This window comes from Mesocricetus auratus, unplaced genomic scaffold (genome assembly GCF_017639785.1).
Source record: "Mesocricetus auratus isolate SY011 unplaced genomic scaffold, BCM_Maur_2.0 Super-Scaffold_100010, whole genome shotgun sequence".
In the NCBI taxonomy this organism is placed as follows: domain Eukaryota; kingdom Metazoa; phylum Chordata; class Mammalia; order Rodentia; family Cricetidae; genus Mesocricetus; species Mesocricetus auratus.
This window is the reverse complement of record NW_024429194.1, coordinates 59,874,925-59,892,013: the sequence shown is the minus strand read 5'-3', so window position 1 is coordinate 59,892,013 and position 17,089 is coordinate 59,874,925. Positions and strand designations below refer to the sequence as shown.

At 40.3% G+C, this 17,089-nt stretch overlaps 1 long non-coding RNA gene across 1 annotated transcript; it reads left to right on the top strand.

The window, feature by feature from the left end:
- The first annotated feature begins 729 nt into the window (after positions 1-729).
- On the top strand, positions 730-16,858 carry LOC110343625. The gene is made up of 3 exons (XR_002385921.2): positions 730-885; positions 13,552-13,622; positions 15,999-16,858. It is a non-coding gene; the product is annotated as an uncharacterized LOC110343625 (long non-coding RNA).
- Positions 16,859-17,089: the final 231 nt, after the last annotated feature.

Here is a 17,089-nt window from a genome sequence, read left to right as displayed (position 1 = left end):
TGCTTTGAATAATTGTATGAAACTATCAAGGAACAAATTTAATTTATAATAAATGAAACCGTTCCATATTGTATCTTAAACTACACAACAATCTATAACTCTTAACAAGTATTTTCGAACAAAAATGAATACAAAGCACATTTTCTTTTCTTTCTCCTTTTTTTTTTTTTGAGACAGGGTTTCTCTGTGGCTTTGGAGAGAGTCCTGGAACTAGCTCTTGTAAACCAGGCTAGCCTTGAACTCACAGAGATCCACCGGCTTCTGCCTCCCGAGGGCTGGAATTAAAGACATGCGCCACCACTGCCCAAATTTTGAATTAGCATATTTCCTAAGCACAGTATTTGCCACCTTTTGCATTGTTATTGTTCTAAGCAAAATGGAGATGAGGCATGCTTATTGGAGAGTAAGCATTTTGTTGCTCATAGGCTAACACAGCTATGCCAACAGACTATCCCTCCACATGGTGTAGGAAAATGAGTTTAAGCAACTTTTGTCCAGATAGTCAGTGAATCTACTATTTTCAGTAATAAACCTGTAGCCAATTTTCTCTATGAAAACCACAATCATTAATTTTTCCCAAACCCAATTGTTTTTGGCATCCTAATTTCTGAGAACATGCAAGTTCTCATTCCATCTGGACAGGAATTTGTAAAGGGCTCTTTAACAAGGCCAACAGAACCCAGACTTTGCTTCCTGCACAAGTGACAGTCATGTGAGGAACTAATGTGAACCTTAGATTGTCCGGAGAGTTCAGCAGCTGAGTGGGCTATGTCTTTATCCTTCTCACAGCTCGGGAGTCATTTGACTCATTTCCCCAGCTTCTCCACAATTCTCCATGGTAGCAAGCAGGTTACAATGTCTGCAGATCCCATCACTTACTCCAAGGTAGGCACACTTTTAACAGTTTGATTTAACATTTTTCCTTTTATACTATAAAGTGTTTTAATAGGAAATAGCTATGTGACACTGCTTCTTCATTTTCTTAAACTGTGAATAAAGTGATGTCTACCACATCATTAAACATATTGTTTTGCTTTAATTTTTAAGACAAGATTTCTCTGTGTAATCGTCGTGGAACTCGATTTGTAAACCAGAGTAGCATCAAACTCAGAGATCCTCCAGTCTGCTTCCCAGTGCTGGGATTAAAGGTGTGCACCACCATGCCCAGCTCATGACGTGGCTTCCATAGTGATGGTCATGTGAAATCTTTTCATGACTTTGGGAAAATGAATGTCATTTTAGCATCTGAGGTGACACATGCTTGTAATCTCAACACTATGGAAAATGAGGCAGCAGGGACAATAATAAATTCTGTGAGGGCTTATGCTGAAGACCCTGCTCCCACACAAAAGATTTCTTTAGACATGAAAGTGGAATTCCTTAGATTTATTTTTGAGAAAGACACATTCTGACATGATTTATTTTTACTGTAATTAGGATGTAAGTTTTGTTGTCATTTACTGCTTTTAGCCTAGATATAATTATCCTTCCCAGTCATTTTACGTCTTTATATATATCTTTAAAATTTTATCTAAGTTTTGGTCAATTTAAGATAATTTTAAATCTAATAATTAAACACATTTGTATACTACCACTTAAGTATATGGTTCTTTTAAAAGAAATAATGAACTAGTAAAAGACACATGAAAGTTACATCATGAGCTTTGTAGTTTCATTTACTTAAAAACTAAAAACTTGGAATATTACTTTTCCCACTGAAAATCTTTCATACACTTTTTTCCATTTAAAATAAAGTGATTACTTGGATTTGAATTTAAATCACCAAACTTAACTTTTTTTTAATATGCATTGGTATTTTTGCTTACATGTATGTCTGTGGGAAGATGCCAGATCCCCTGTAACTGGAATTACAGACAGCTGTGAACTGACATCTGGGTGCTGGGAATTGAACCTAGGTCCTTTGGAAGAGCAGTCAGTTCTCTTAACCACTGAGCCATCTCTCCAGCCCCAAACATAACTTTTGCAGTGGACCTAAAAAACCAAACTCTGTCACAGAGCCTCCATATAGCTAACTATAAAAGAAATAACTCCTAGACATGTATATTTTCCATTTCAATATTAACAGAATTTATGATCATGAAAAATATATTCATTAACTAAAATTTTTTGTTTAGATATCATAATAATAGTCCCTTTTAGTTCCTCATCAAATATCCTACAATTATGGTGCTTGCTGGACACAACCCGATCTAGCTTCTGCCCCCTTCTCCATCTCTGTCTTTTGTCTCTTTCCTTCTTGGTGTAGCTACATTTACTTTCTGTTCCTCAAATGCCCATCTAGGCTGTCATGTTATTTTAGCTTTTGCTTAGCTCTTATTTATCTTTGGTCCTTGCTGTCTTTAAACACTTATTTGCCCAGTGTGATCCATATATATGTATATATGGTGGGAAGCCACAGGAAAATATGAGTTTTTTTCAATTAAGAACAATTGAAATAACATTGTTTCATATTTTCAAAATGCTACCTTGGTTATTTCTCCTTCTTTGACAGTCTCCCTATCTGTACTGCAAGTTCTGTGAGGTCAGAAGATATGTCGTTAATATAGCAAACAGTCAATGCAAATCTGTTACATGGATGGCTAATCAAACTATACTTTTCTAACAAATCTCTTCAATGAAATGTCCTGCTGATACATGGGTTGGATGCATCCCATGTGTATGTACATCCCTCTGTGAGCACATGTACACTCTGCTGCAACTCTCTGGCTTTGGGTCCCTGCATCCGTCTTCCAGCTGACCTTTGCCTGTTCCGGCAGTGGGAAGTAATATGAGGTTCCCTGGTTTTAAGGTATATTAGTCTCTTCAAATAAGAAGTCACACAGTAAACGCATTGCCTTGTTCAGATCTAGGCCTGTGGGCTAGAGCGAGAGAGTCTTGAAGAGGCATTCCACCGTCTAATTTTCGTGTAACAAAGCACTGATTTTGAAAGTTTATAGTCCGAAACACAGATTGCTCAAATTTGGCAGTGAGACATCTAACAGTTAATTACGTCATTCCCAACGAAAGCCTTTGGCATCTGTCTCTGTCCTCATGATTCCTCCTGCAACTTTGAAACTAAGACTTTTCACAGTCAGCCTGATTTTCCTTCTCAGGGTGACTTTAAATACTTGCAAGCAAGGGTGTCCTTGTGAGGACCTGGACTATTATTTTTTTTCTGAACAAAGTCCTTCCCATTTTTGCTGAAACATGCTATAATTGCTTTTCCCCAGCTGAAATGTGTTTATGTATCTAGTGAAAATAGAAACATCCACTGTAATCAGTTCTCTGGGACAGGAAGGAAACGCTGGCTCTTCCTCCACAAAAGGATGTTAGTTCGTGGGAACACGTACCAACAAGCACCGAGTCTCCCTTAGACTCCTGCCTCCTACCACAGAAAGGTTCAGAAATGGTTTACATCTAATCAGTAAATTCAGCCATTCAAATTTTATAGATACATGTTTTATACTTGACTTTTTAAAATAAGGAAACAATGATTACTCTTTTTAACAACTTAAAACCTAGATAACTTCTCAAATACTTCTACTTTTTAATTTTTATTTTATGTGTATGGGAGCTTTGCCTACATGTATGTCTGTGCATCCTGTGCCCACCTGGTGCCCTCACAGGTCACAATACAGTAGTGAGCTGCCTCATGGGTGTTTGGGTCCTCAGCAAGAGCAAGTGCACTTAACTGCCAAGCCATCTCTCCAGCCCTGTCATATTTTTCCCCTAATACTTTATTAATACAGGCAATTGCAAAAGCAAATGCATTACTTTTATCTAGCATCTTCAAGTCTTCAAAGACTGTCCTGAGATGTAAGATATAACATTCAAATCACTGAGCCCAAATCTCAGATTAATTCCAGGATCTGGTAACATGGCTACCTTAAAAACCAGAACCCAGACTGATAGCTGGGAAACCAGCATAGGACTGTTCCAGACCCCCTGAACGTGGATGTCAGTTTGGAGGTCTGGTTAATCTATGGGGCCTCTGGTGGTGTATCAGTATTTACCCCTAGCACGCAAATGGACTTTGGGAGCCCATTCCACATAGAGTGTCTAGGCCCTGTTCCAAATGATATGACAGACTTTGAAGATCCCCCATGGAGCACAAAGGGATGGGATAGGGGTTAGTGGGGGGGAGGGGAGGAGGGAACTGGGGTTGATATGTAAAACAAGCTTGTTTCTAATTTAAATTTAAAAAGGGGTAGAGGGAAACCAGTACAGTGGAATGAGGTGGGCAGAGGAGATATTTTGGTGAGTACAAGATTTGGAAACAATAGGAGGAGGAAGGAAATGCACAGCAGATGTTTAAACCAAGTCCCCAACTGTCTTGAATTATAGACCCAAGGAGACCTGAGACAGGTACCCTGTTAGCATTCCTTAGCTGTGGGAGCTGTTTGCTGAAGAGTTAGCCCTAGGCATGGGACATGTCTATCACAGGGATTACCTTGTTCTTTAGCTGTGTTTGAAGCCTCTTAAGACAAGCATCTATTATGTGACACAGAGTAAGAGGCACAGGTTTTATTTTGTAAAATAGCTAAGTAAATGAATGTTTAGTTACAACACCAGAGTGTCAGCAGAACACTTGGGATGCATACATCTTCGGTGTCACCTCCACGGCTTAGATCTGAGCAACATGCTGTATTCTATTAACACTTCTGAACACTAGCAAACTTAAGGAAAACACCAATTCCCTGACAGACAATGCAAGGTGATGTTTCATTTGCAGTATGGCTAAGGGAATGGCACTCAGCAGTTTAAGTAGTGGGGAAGCTACTTCCCCTTTCTTTGCATTCGCTAATTTCCATGTTTCTCATGGCACAGACATCTGCACCCATCCCACAGCAGGAAGTTCACCTTCGAGCAAGGCCAGTGCTTCCCTCTTTGGCGGTTTTCTGCTCCAGCTTCTTCTATGCCCCATGCTGAGCCTTCCTCCACCCTGACCATTTTCATTAAAACTCCATTTACCTTGACTGTGCTGGCCTTCATAATTCCTGGAACTTGGGAAGAAATGGTAGAATATTTGTTTATACATAAGCGGTTCTCAACATATGGGTCGCAAGGCCTTTGGCAAATCTCTATCTCCAGAAATATTTATATTACGGTTCATAATAATAGCAAATTTGCAGTTATGAAGTAGCCATGAAAATAATTTTATGGTTAAGGGTCATCACATGAGGGTGTCAAAGGGTCTCAGCATTAAAAAGGTTGAGAACCACTGTTAAACAGCAACATTTTACAAACTAACAGCAATGACAACTAAAAGCACCCAAGTTTAGAAAGCCTGTAACTGTGCTTGGCATATGGAACCCAGAGCTGCTGTTGGCACTAAGGTGATGGACTCATTAGACCAGTAGATATGGTATTAGTAGGTGACAGCGTATCAGTAACTGCTGACCACACAAAGACAAGAAATAATGAACACAGAGGGGACAGGTTGAATGAGAACATGGGATGCCAAGTAAATCCTGGGGGAGTAGAAAGAGTGACTGAAAGTGAAAAAGAACAATAAAAAACAGAGAAATAAGAATTCTGACAAAGTGACATGGAAGAAACCAGGAAGAAAAGGGAGAAACAAACAAGCAACAACAAAAAACCAACAGTGATGGTTTTGTAGAAAGGTCGGGAAGGCAGTGCCGAGCAGGTCCCAGATTTGCAAAGATGAGGTTGCTAGAAACCCCAGTAACTCCAGTCCTCTTGAATATTTGAATCTTTCTTTGCTTTTGCTTTTTTCTTTTCTTCTGTCTCTTCTGTCTTCCTTCCTTCCTTCCTTCCTTCCTTCCTTCCTTCCTTCCTTCCATCCTTCCTTCCTTCCTTTCCTTTTTACCTATCAAATTGCATTCTTAGCCCTTCATGAGGACATTTTCTGAGATGGATATGAAGTCAAATTGCAGAAATGATTAGAAAGTTAATGAGCAAACATGAAACAACATGACATGAATTTTTCTGTGAAAGAAAGAAGAGAAATTTGGGGTAAAGGCAGACTCTGTTCTTGCTAGTAGTCCTGTCTGTTTGTGACAGGATCTTGCTATGTGGCCTCAGGCTGGTCTCAAACTCTTAATCCTGTTGTCTCAGCTGCCTGAGTTCTGGGGCTACATGTGTGTGCTGCTCGACTCTACTCTGTACACAAATCCATTCTCTGAGTCTTTTAAAAAAATGGACTTTTATCTCTGGATAGTTCTTGAGAGGGAGGAGGCAAGACAAAGAGTAAAAAGACAAGTAACTGAACAAATACTAAAGGGGAAGGAGACACAGGGCATGCAGGAAGTAAAGGAAAAGAAAGGAAATGCCCTCTATCAGAGACTTAAGAGGTAATGCTGAATACTTAGAACAAGAAGATGTGAAGGATAAATCGTTGAAAGAAATGTTGAAAACTATTCCACTAAAGACAAAGAGTGAACATTAAGAAGTAACAAAATGCCAGGAAGTGCTAAGTACTTACATGGGAAGTGACAACTATCATAAATTCCTCAATTTTCTAGATAAAACTTAGGATCAGAATTTGTTTCTAACTTAAATTAGAAAAAGGAAGAGGAAGAATGACACCAACTGCCATTAAGGCTACCTTAAATGCCCACCCATGATCATGAGCATGATGACTGCCTTATATGCCATCCTAGAACTCTCATCCAATGGCTGATGGAGGCAGAGGCAGAGACACCCACAGCTGTGAACTGAATTGAACTCCTGGAACCCAGTTGCAAAGAAGAGTGATGACCAAAGGAATCAAGATCAGGCTGGCAAACCCACAAAGGCAGCTGACCTAAACAAGGGGGAACACATGGACCCCAGACTGATGACTGAGGGGCCAGCATGGGACTGATCCAGACATCCCTCCCACCAAACCTGGGTGACAGAGAGGAGGCCTTGGCAATCTGTGGGACCTGGGAGAGTGGAGCAGTATTTATTCCTGGCATACAGAAGGACTCTGGGAACCCATACTACATGAAGGGATGCTTTCTCAGCCTGGACACATGAGGAAGAACCTGGGCCCTTCCCGGGATGATGTACACACCCTTGCCCTCCCTGGGGAGCGGAGGAGGGGTGGAGTGGGGGTAATGGGTTGGGAGGATTGGGGGCGGGGGAGGAGGGGAGGGAGAGGGAGCTGAAAGTGACATGCGTAAAATGTTAAATAAAAAATATATGGGGAAAAAAAAAGCCAAGAACTTGGAAACATCTGACCCTGATTCTACCACCTGAAACACAAGTATACAACACATCATGTTTGTATGTAGGTGGGTGTTGAAAGGCTTATAAGATGGTTTTTGATAGAGAAACTTAATTGCTTTGTTTCCAATTAGCAAGGGAAGGATGTTTATGTTGAGATAGACATTTATACAGGGATTGGAGATGGGGGGGAGAAACTTGGCTTATTCAAAGAAAAGCAAAGTGACTCACATGTCTGAAGTGTGGTGAGGTGGTAAATGACGTAAGACAGATACAAAGTAAAATAAAACACTGGCAGGCCCCAGTTAACAAAAAAACAACAACTTAGGATCAGCAGCCATGTTTACCATGGCTCTTAAAATAAAACTCTCAGAGCCTGGTTTTGTGGTGCACGCCTGTAACCCTAGTGTTAGCTTAGAATGCTTTGCTTCTGAACATAGATCACGTTTCAAAAGGAACAGTTTTCTTGTCCTTTTAAATTTTATTTTAAACTTTATTATGAAAAAGTTACAAATAACACACACACACACACACACACACACACACACACACACTCAAACTAAGCAGATCCAAAACTATACACCTCAACAAATTCCTACAAGGAACAATTCTCAAAAGCTATGAGAGTTTTTGCCACACAGCTGAGACACAATAATGAAAACTTCCTAGGCAGTCTCTGGTCTCAGCGCCCTCTGTGGGATGTCGCTGGGTGAGCTGAGTTGGAGACGACTCTCTCTCAGGGCTTCTGTGGGAAAACTGGCAATGTCTGAAGACATTGCTGACTAGAGTGTGGCTTGTGTGTATAAATCCTGCACTGTTTGAGGAAGCATGCTTTTCACATGCTCTATGTGGTTCTGGCGCTCTCTTCAGTTGCCTCCACAGCACCCACAGAAACATGAAAGCCGGCGGCAGCCAGATGGCAAAACAAACAGCATAGGCCAAGAAGACTTACCAGTGGGAAAGGAAAGGTTGATGGTAGAGTTGACTTATTTTAAGTTAGGAAGACTAAGGCAATTGAGGAGCAGAGGCGTCAAGAATGAAGGTCAGAAGCTCCTAAGCACAAAACAGCCTCCTTGGAAGGATGGCTCCAGGCCAACAGTTCTAACCCAGAGGCCACTGGCCAGAAGAATCAGAATCCTTCTGCCGAGAAGCAGCTGTTTCAAGGCATCTAGCAAGAAAAACCAACCAAACAAACAAAAAACTCACAAACCACAAAGTGCAGTTATGAAAGCAAAAAATTCTTACTATTTATGTTTCACTGATCTCCTACCAGATGGACTTCTCTTAAATTATTCACTGTCGGCAGGGTAGTGGCTGCACCCACCTTTAAACCCTATACTTGGGAGGCAGAGGTAGGTGAATCTCTATGAGTTCGAGGTCAGCCTGGTCTGCAAAGCAGATGACAGGATACCCAGGACTGTTACAGAGAAACTCTATCTCAAACACACACACACACACACACACACACACACACACACACACACACACAAGTACATTATTCACTGTCCTTTTGTACTTTAAACATTATTCATTATTTGTTATCTATTGGTATAATGCATTTTATTAAAAGGCAAGTGTCCTTAACTTTCCCTACTGTACATATATTTCAGAGTGACTTGCCTACGAAAAAAAGTAAGCCCTCTAAAATTGCAGTTTCTGAAGTCTTCACTAATTCTGTTGCTTCTGTAGGATGATCTGATGCTTGTAGCCCTCTTGGTCATGCTACCGAGTTATTTGTACTATGCTTATATTGAAGACACAGTGCTGGGTGTAAACAATCCTCTCTGCTTCTGTGTGGGAAGACTCTTGCTTTCTGATTCGCTCCCTTCTCCCAAGAAGAGGGTCTGTCCAGGCTTTCTGGAGGCTCAGCAAAAGCACCCTCATAGCACACTCCTGAGTCCCCCTCTTTACCCGCACCCCACAAGCTTAGAGAAGCCATAGTCTCATGTATGAACCTTCTCGCAAAGGCCTTGCTGCCTCGTGAGGCTTGTCACCATGGCTGGACATTACACCCAAGCGTCTGTCATTCCAGCACGTGTCTCATTTTTGGAGAAGATCTAAAGACTCACCAGATAGCTGGACTGTCAGGGACAAGAGGGGTAGGGGTGACTTACCTCCCAAACTTTATCATTGCCACAAAGAAGGCAAGATTTATTGTTAAACTTAAGTGCAGCCACAGTGAAAAACAACTTTTACTCCAAAGTTTGACTGAAGTCACTGTTCTGTTTTTTAATACAGGATAAGAAACTGCCTCGATATTATCCTTTATCTTTGGGTAAGGAAAATGTTTAAATAGAGCTATTTTGCAGTGCACAGACTTCTGAGAGGGAAGTTGCACACAGCGTAGGAAGCAGGGGCGGTGTGCCTGGCACTGAGGAGGAAACAGGGGGATTTGGGCTGTGGCTTCCTTCACACAGGGCTTTGGGCTGCAGTGACTGAAGTGGGGTGAACTGAAAGTGCTTTCTGAAAATGTGGTGAGAGGCCATACCCTTTCTGAATTATGTAACAGATGGCAAAGGTCCCCAAACCCATAGCAGTACACATCCTTAGGGGAAGTCTCCCATCTATAAGCCAGTCTGGGCTAGTTCTCAAATACTGTGCACGAAATACAAAACAGCGTGCAAGCAGGAAGTGGCAGGTGAGGAAAACAAGAATTAAAGCCAGAAGCATGGCTAGGAGACGGAAGCTTGAAAAAAGCTTTCTTCCCAGTGTCAAGAACCCACAGTGGAGGCCTGGAGTTGTTTATGTAAGTCTGTTATCTCGGGAAAAGACATAATGAAGAAATAAGAGCAACTCATAATTAGCACTTCAGTAGCTGTTTATGAAGTACTTCAAGGAGCTTGAAAGCAGTTCTTTTAAGCCTCAAACGTTTGGTCTGCTATTAGTATATGTTGTAAAGAGCATGACTTATTAAGCAAATGTATACACCAGTCTAAGCCAATTATGACAACTTTATTAATACTGCTGTCCAAACTGACAGGCTTTATTGATGTATTTGCACATGCTAATTTAGAATGTAAAGTTAAACCTAAAGGCAACCTATTACTTTTCAGAGGTTTCACCAGTTATTAAGGACATATGCATTTTTACGCATAAGGCATGTATGTGTGTGTGTGTGTGTGTGTGTGTGTGCGTGTGTGTTGCAATAAGAAAGCTTTAAATAGACTACAAAGAGTGGCAGACTTCCCTAGCCAATTAGCAGAGCCTTCTCTGTTCTGAAACATTCCAGCATGGGAGAGTCATCTGTGAGCAGGTACCTCAGCTGGCAACGCATGCAACCCGGCTTGGGAATCCCCACTCTAACTTGGGAACAAATCAGGACTTTCCTGAAATCTACAGACACAAACGATGTCCATATTTAAGACCAGGAAGGAAAAGTTTGATTTCAGGGGGAGCATAAGAAAAATGAAAACGCTGTCTGTGAGGGAAAAATAATTCCTTCTGATACCTTCAGTTTGTGGAGAGAAGACGAAGATCAATCTCCCCATGGAGAGGAATACAGAGATTTATAAAGTAGCTAAACTAGAATTTAGCGATGTCTAAGGAATCTCTCAAACATTCTGAATGATAACCATGAGATAGAAATTAGACACCATAGACTGGAAACATGGGTAGGACTCTACCAAACCTGAATGATGAAATTTTACTAAACTGAGGATTTCCAAACCATGGCTCCCAACTGAAGAATGAGTATGCTAATAGAAGCCTAAATTTATAAAATTACTGTTGAACTTCTCTTCCTCCACAAGACCCTTCAGGATACTGTTGAACCTTAGCTGTTATGGCTGGTTTTGAATGAGGTATTACTTTTGTTCATTGTGTGTCCACTATCCTCTATGTATGGGAAGCATGAATATAGAAAAGGAATTTTTCCTGCATCAAATAGCAAATAAATGAGTTTCTAATGGAAATCAAATATTGTTAGCTGAATACTACACATACCAGTGATCATATGACATTTAATTTTTCTTTTTGAGACAGTTTCTCCCTATGCACTCCTGTAGATCATGCTATCCCTGAACTCCCAGAGATTCACTTAGAATTAAAAGGGTATGCTGCCATATCTGGCCCAGTTTTTAGTTATTAGCACAATTTCTTCTGCTTATTTGACTGCTGGTATCATTGGCATTGCATTTTATGAACGCAAAACAGGGTAGCCATATGTGGTCATACATGACTAGTGAATAAGGAAACCAGAGGAAAATTCAACCAGCCTAGTAGTTCACAACATATTTTTCTTATTCAGCTTCCTTTGTTTAAACAAGGTGTGTATAGCCCAGACTTGTCTTAAATAGCCTTGTAAATTCTAGGACCACAAATGTGTGCCACCAAGAAGAATAATTTCAGTACACATCCATTCTAGCTAAGACTGGCATTTTAACCACTATATTCCCACCTATAGTTCTCTACCAACATCTTCATGTTAACAGTTTGGTCCTATTAAATACCACAATAATGTACTTGTATAGAAAATGTTCTTCAAGGCTGAAGTTCCTCCTTACTATTCACAATTCTTGTCCTTATAATGGCTTTTAGGTTTAGGGTTCCTAACCTCATCAGCATTCACATTATATTCATATGTTTTTTCCCCTTATACATAGCCATTTGTCTCACAGAAACGTAAAAAAAATGTATTTCAGCCATGCATTTGTTGCTTGAGTTCCTTGTGTGATATTCTGCCCAGATGGTCTGGAAGTTTGCAACCTCTCATGGTATCTCATTCCATTTCTGGACAGCTTTAATTGTGAAACTAAAACTGACCCCCATCACCCTTTCCTTTCCTTAGCTGTAACTTTTAAGTATCATGTGGTCTTCTCATTCTGAACACTTAATAAAAATGATGGATTGCCTTTCTCCAGGAAAAATGCAGGCAAAGCACAGAAGTTTTATAAGCAGTTTCTAAGGAATTGTAGCTACCCAGAAGCCCGTGAATTGTCTATGGACTTTGCATATGGAAATGCTTCCAATAATGGCCCCTTAAGAGCAGCAAGGAAGGTGACTTCTGTGTTCTCCCATTAGGTTGAGGATCTGGCCAACTCATTCCAGACCATGGAGACATCTGATTCCCAGGTCTATGACCTTACCTCCTTCAAGTTGCTTTTAGGCCTATCAGCAAGTTTACTATGGCCACTGGCAAAGAGGGGAAGACCAGGAAACAGTTGGAAACAACACTGCAGCCAGCAACCTATCATCAGAATATGGCCACCATCCCCCCCCACAGATTGTATCCTGAAATGAAAGCACAGGAAAACACAAGGAAGTGTGTGTCAGAATCAGAATTTATCACATGTTGTTAATTTTACCCATCAAACAAGAACTGCTTTCATTTTGAATTCTTCTATATTGGATTAGTTCAGGTATTAATTCAGAGAATATGAAAACGCATGACAGCCATATGGTAGAGGAACTAAGTAATAATTGCAAAATTTCCTTTTAGAACTGAGTGTCTGACCTTAGGAAGCCCACATGCCATTCCAAAGCTACAGACCCCCACAGTTGTAACCTCTTAAATAGCTCTTACCCAATAACTGCCTCTTTGGTTGAAGAGTTCTCATAACTGCTTAGCATCAGCACTTCATAGCTCAATTTAATTGCTCTCTGGTCAGCTTTTCTGTGCTTTGTGGTCTCTTACTGTTGGTGGTAGAGTTCTGTGACAACTGTACACCGACCTTGTCCATATGTTTGGGGGACTTCTAGTGTTTCCCATTTCATAATAAGAGTTTTAATTTAAGAGTCAGCATTGTAAATTAAAAAAAAAGATGAAAGCGATTTGTCAAAATATTCCATTATTAACTATCCAAGTGACTAGAAACAACTCAACTATCCTTTCCAAGCCTCTTTTTGTGGTGGGGTGACTTCCCTAAGGTTTTCAAGATCCTGTTATTATAATTTTGTTAGTCTGTTTCCTTTCTGTGCTTACAGTTCCAGACAAGATGTGTGATTTTATTACATAAGACCTGCCACTTTGTAGTTGTCCTTGATGAATGAGGCAAACTAGATCACAGAAAACAATCCCCCAGATCAGCAGCTCCTAAAATGGTTTCACATTGGAAACATTATGGGGACTTTCAAAACTGCTTTCACCCAGATCTTTTTCTCAAATATTCTGATTTATGAGTGAAGGATGAACAGGACAGAGGACATTGCCCACTAGGTCTACAGTAGTTTCTGTAGAAGCCGACAGCTGTTCTAACCACAAGTTAGAACAAGAATCACCTGTTGAGTTTTCAGACCCAACAGTGCCTCAACCCACCTACACATTCAGGCTTAGTCGTCCTTGGAGACCCAGGCTTTCATGTGTTTTAACTCTCCCCAGACAGTATGATGAGCTGTCCGGACTGAGACCCACCTCTCTGACTCTACCTTCCTGTTTATATCTAGCTGATCATCTGACCCTCTCAGCCTACAATGGCCACTTAGCAAATGACGAAATCCTTGGACCTTAATACAAGGTACAGTTCCACCTAACCTGGTGCCAACTTCCTGCTTTTGTTTTTTCCATGTAGGACCATAGTCCTCTAATCTTGTCAGTTCCCAGTGTTCCCTGTTCTGTGTCTTTGCTTTCTTGTCACGCTGTAGCCCCATTCTTCCTATCATTTCCTGTATACTACATTCACCCCCCTCTTCCTTACATTTTTGCATGCCTTCATCAACTATTTCAATTTTCTTCTGTATCCTGGGTTACACTAATCACGAATTCTCCATACTATTAAAAAATTAAAAGCGATATGAAGCTAAAAGAATACTATGATTGCCAGGAGACAACCAAGTGACAGACGTGTGCAATGAGAGAATTAAAATGCACACTGAAATGATCTGCAAAACTGTAATGCTTTCTTCCATAAATGATTAGCTCTAACTTGGATCACATTAAAATGGTGATAATAATCATATTGTCACAAATATGGAATATAAAGTACTAAAAACTTATTCAAAGAAAAATGAAAGGTCAAATTCGATAGTAATTAGAAACAGATTCGTTGAAGGTTTAGATAATTTTGAACATTGATTGAGGTAAAATTTTCCCCTTGTAAGAAGCATATACATGGGGAGAACTTTCCAACCTTGTAGTTTCCTATGCATGGTATTACTCAAGTAGTTCTGAGTGCATTGGGAACATTGGGCAGCATTGTGATGGCCCCTATCTCCTCCTTCAAAAATGCTTCCATGAGAAGGTCTCTGGAATGTGAAAGTTTCGACAACTTGCCCAAGTGCGATCCATGTCAGTAAGTCTGCAGGCAGATTTACCAAGACGCTAATAAAGCTTTTGGCTTTAACCCCCTTTCATGCAAGAATTCTTTCCAAAACCTGACAAGGGGCCCCAATGATAGATTCCACATGTGTTTTTATCAAAATATATTTTTAGCAAAAGTGTATTATGGCAATTTGTTGTGGTTTCTTTATTTAGCTTTGTACGCGTTATGTGTTGGTATTCTGTATTTTGGAGAATAGATCCACTCTTACTTTACACCTTTTAAGGCATGGTGTCCTGCTTCCAGTACAATCTGATGATGGTTTCCTCAGAGAAAATGCGTTTTTGGGAAAGAGAAGTTAAGAAGCCAAGGCAAAGCTTTTCTTTTATTTTCTTTTGGTTTTTCGAGATAAGAGTTTCTCTGTGTAACAGCCCTGACTGTCCTGAAACTAGACCAGGCTGGCCTCAAACTCACAGAGATTCACCTGCCTCTGCCTCCCGAGTACTGGGATTAAAGGAATAAGGCATAAACCACCACTGTCCAATGAAACTTTAAAAAAAAAAAAAGAGTTTAATCAGCAAATTCCAGAAACCTCAGAACTGACAAATACATGAACTCACACAGTCTGTGGCGTGGCACAGGTTCAGGGTCCCAGCGCTAAGAGTGGGGTGTGGACATGAGCTCTCAACCCTAAGGAGCTATCTGTAACTGACATCTGCTTGCAAAGGAAAAATGATTTTTCTCCAACCGAGTCTCACTGGGTTAGAAACCACACTTCAGGAGCAGCCCTGTGCCCAGCAGGGGATGGCCAACAAAAACAGCGCAATGGTATTTTTGTAAACTTTGTGTCTCACTGCTTTGTTAGGGCTTTGTATTCTTTCCTTGTTTTTTTTTCTATTGGTCTTTTGCTTATATGTTATGGCTTTCAGTTTTGTGTTTTTTACGGGTTCTTATTGTGTGTGTGTGTTTCTTGTTTTTTCTTTCTTTCTTTTTTTAATTCTGGGTTTTTTGTTTGCTTGTTTGTTTTCTAAAGAAAGGACTTGGAATTGGGTAAGTGGGGAGGTGGGGAGGACCTGGGAGGAGTTAGAGAAAGGGAAACTGTGATCACAATATATCGAATGAAAAATTCCAATAAGATTATTAAAAATAAAGTTGATAAGAAAAAATGAGTTTAATAGCATATATATATACACACATATATATATATATATATTGTGGCATACAAGGTAATATATAGAAAATGCAGTTTGGAATGTCTGACTCAGCATACCCTGTGGTGACAACAGTATTGTGCAATTGTTCTTTGTCCAGCAATGTTCTCTCCTCCTCTTCCTCAATCTCTGGGGTTGAAACACTCAATTTTTATGTTGAATTGTTAACCTTTACCCTGTGTGTGACCTGTTGTTCCCTCGCCTGCCTGTCTCCTCCACACTTACCCTGTCATTTTAGTCTTAGTCTCTCTCTCCCCCTCCCTCCCCCTCCTCTCCTGCTGGGACCTGTCTGGCGGACTTTGAGCACACTCAGCACTTTCCGATTTTAAGGTCTCATTTAGTAGTTGCTCTCTTGTAAATTTCCATGTCTTTAACCCAGAGAGAAAACAAAGCAAACACTGAATATGTCTTTTTTTATGTGGAGTTGCTCCAGCACACGCCCTCGAGTGAAGGAAGAGATTTGTGGCAACTGAGCCTGAGCCAGTCTTGAGGAGAGCCACCGCTTTCCCAAGAAGCAGAACTGTCAAAACAGACACTGGGAGACAAAAAGAAAACCAGCAGCATCGGTTTTCCCTTCCACAAAGTGTGGTCTGGTGGCTCTGGAATTCTGACTCCAGCTGCAGCAGTAGAGAAGGTTCGCCACAGGACGACAGGGAGCCGGGGAGGGGGGTGCAGAAACCGGACCTCAGGGACTGACCAAAGAGTTCAGTGTGAAGAGACATCTTGTGTCCCAGTCAGCTCGGGATATGAGAACTCTGCCTTCTATAAAGATTAAAGATTTTAATAATTCAAGTTGGAGCTTGAAGTACACTTAAGTTTTTAACATTTATCTTCAAGATAATTAGTAAGCTATCTCTTGTCTTGGAGGGTTTTGGTTATCATCGTTTTTTCTGGATTAATGCTAAGTGGTGATTCTGGGGAAATACTTAAAATATTCTATAGTACTACAGCCTTTTAACATTTCCTCCCAGGAAAAACAAAAATAAAAGTCTTCTACCAGTTTAAATCATTTAAGCAACTATTTTAAGAAACAAGTTCTTAAATGGGAGATGTTGGGCAAGCAAGATCAGCCTGTGTCTGAGTGGAAACACAGAGCCTGCCAAGAAAGGAGATGCTCAGTGGTCTGAACTTTGCCTTATATTATAGACTTGGAATTTGGAGTCGTTTAATACTTCATGTTGTGCTCAACTTACAAAAGCCCACCATGTTTCTGTAAGCCTAGGACAGTCAAATTCTGCTCACTGTTATTAATGTAATAAACTACTAACACTGTGTTAAAGTTGATTATTTCCTCTTATCCTGATTTCCTATGTGAAAAATATTTAGCTACTTAGTAAATGATACTTTGAAAAAACTCAAAAGCCTGGATTTTTTTACATTCCATTTACTATCTCCTCAATATTAATTTTGCTATTATTGTGCTAAGGATGAAAAATTAGCATACACATAATAAACAAGGCCTGTGAATTCTGATAGACACCTTTTAGTTAAATATACATACCTTGATTTTCTTCT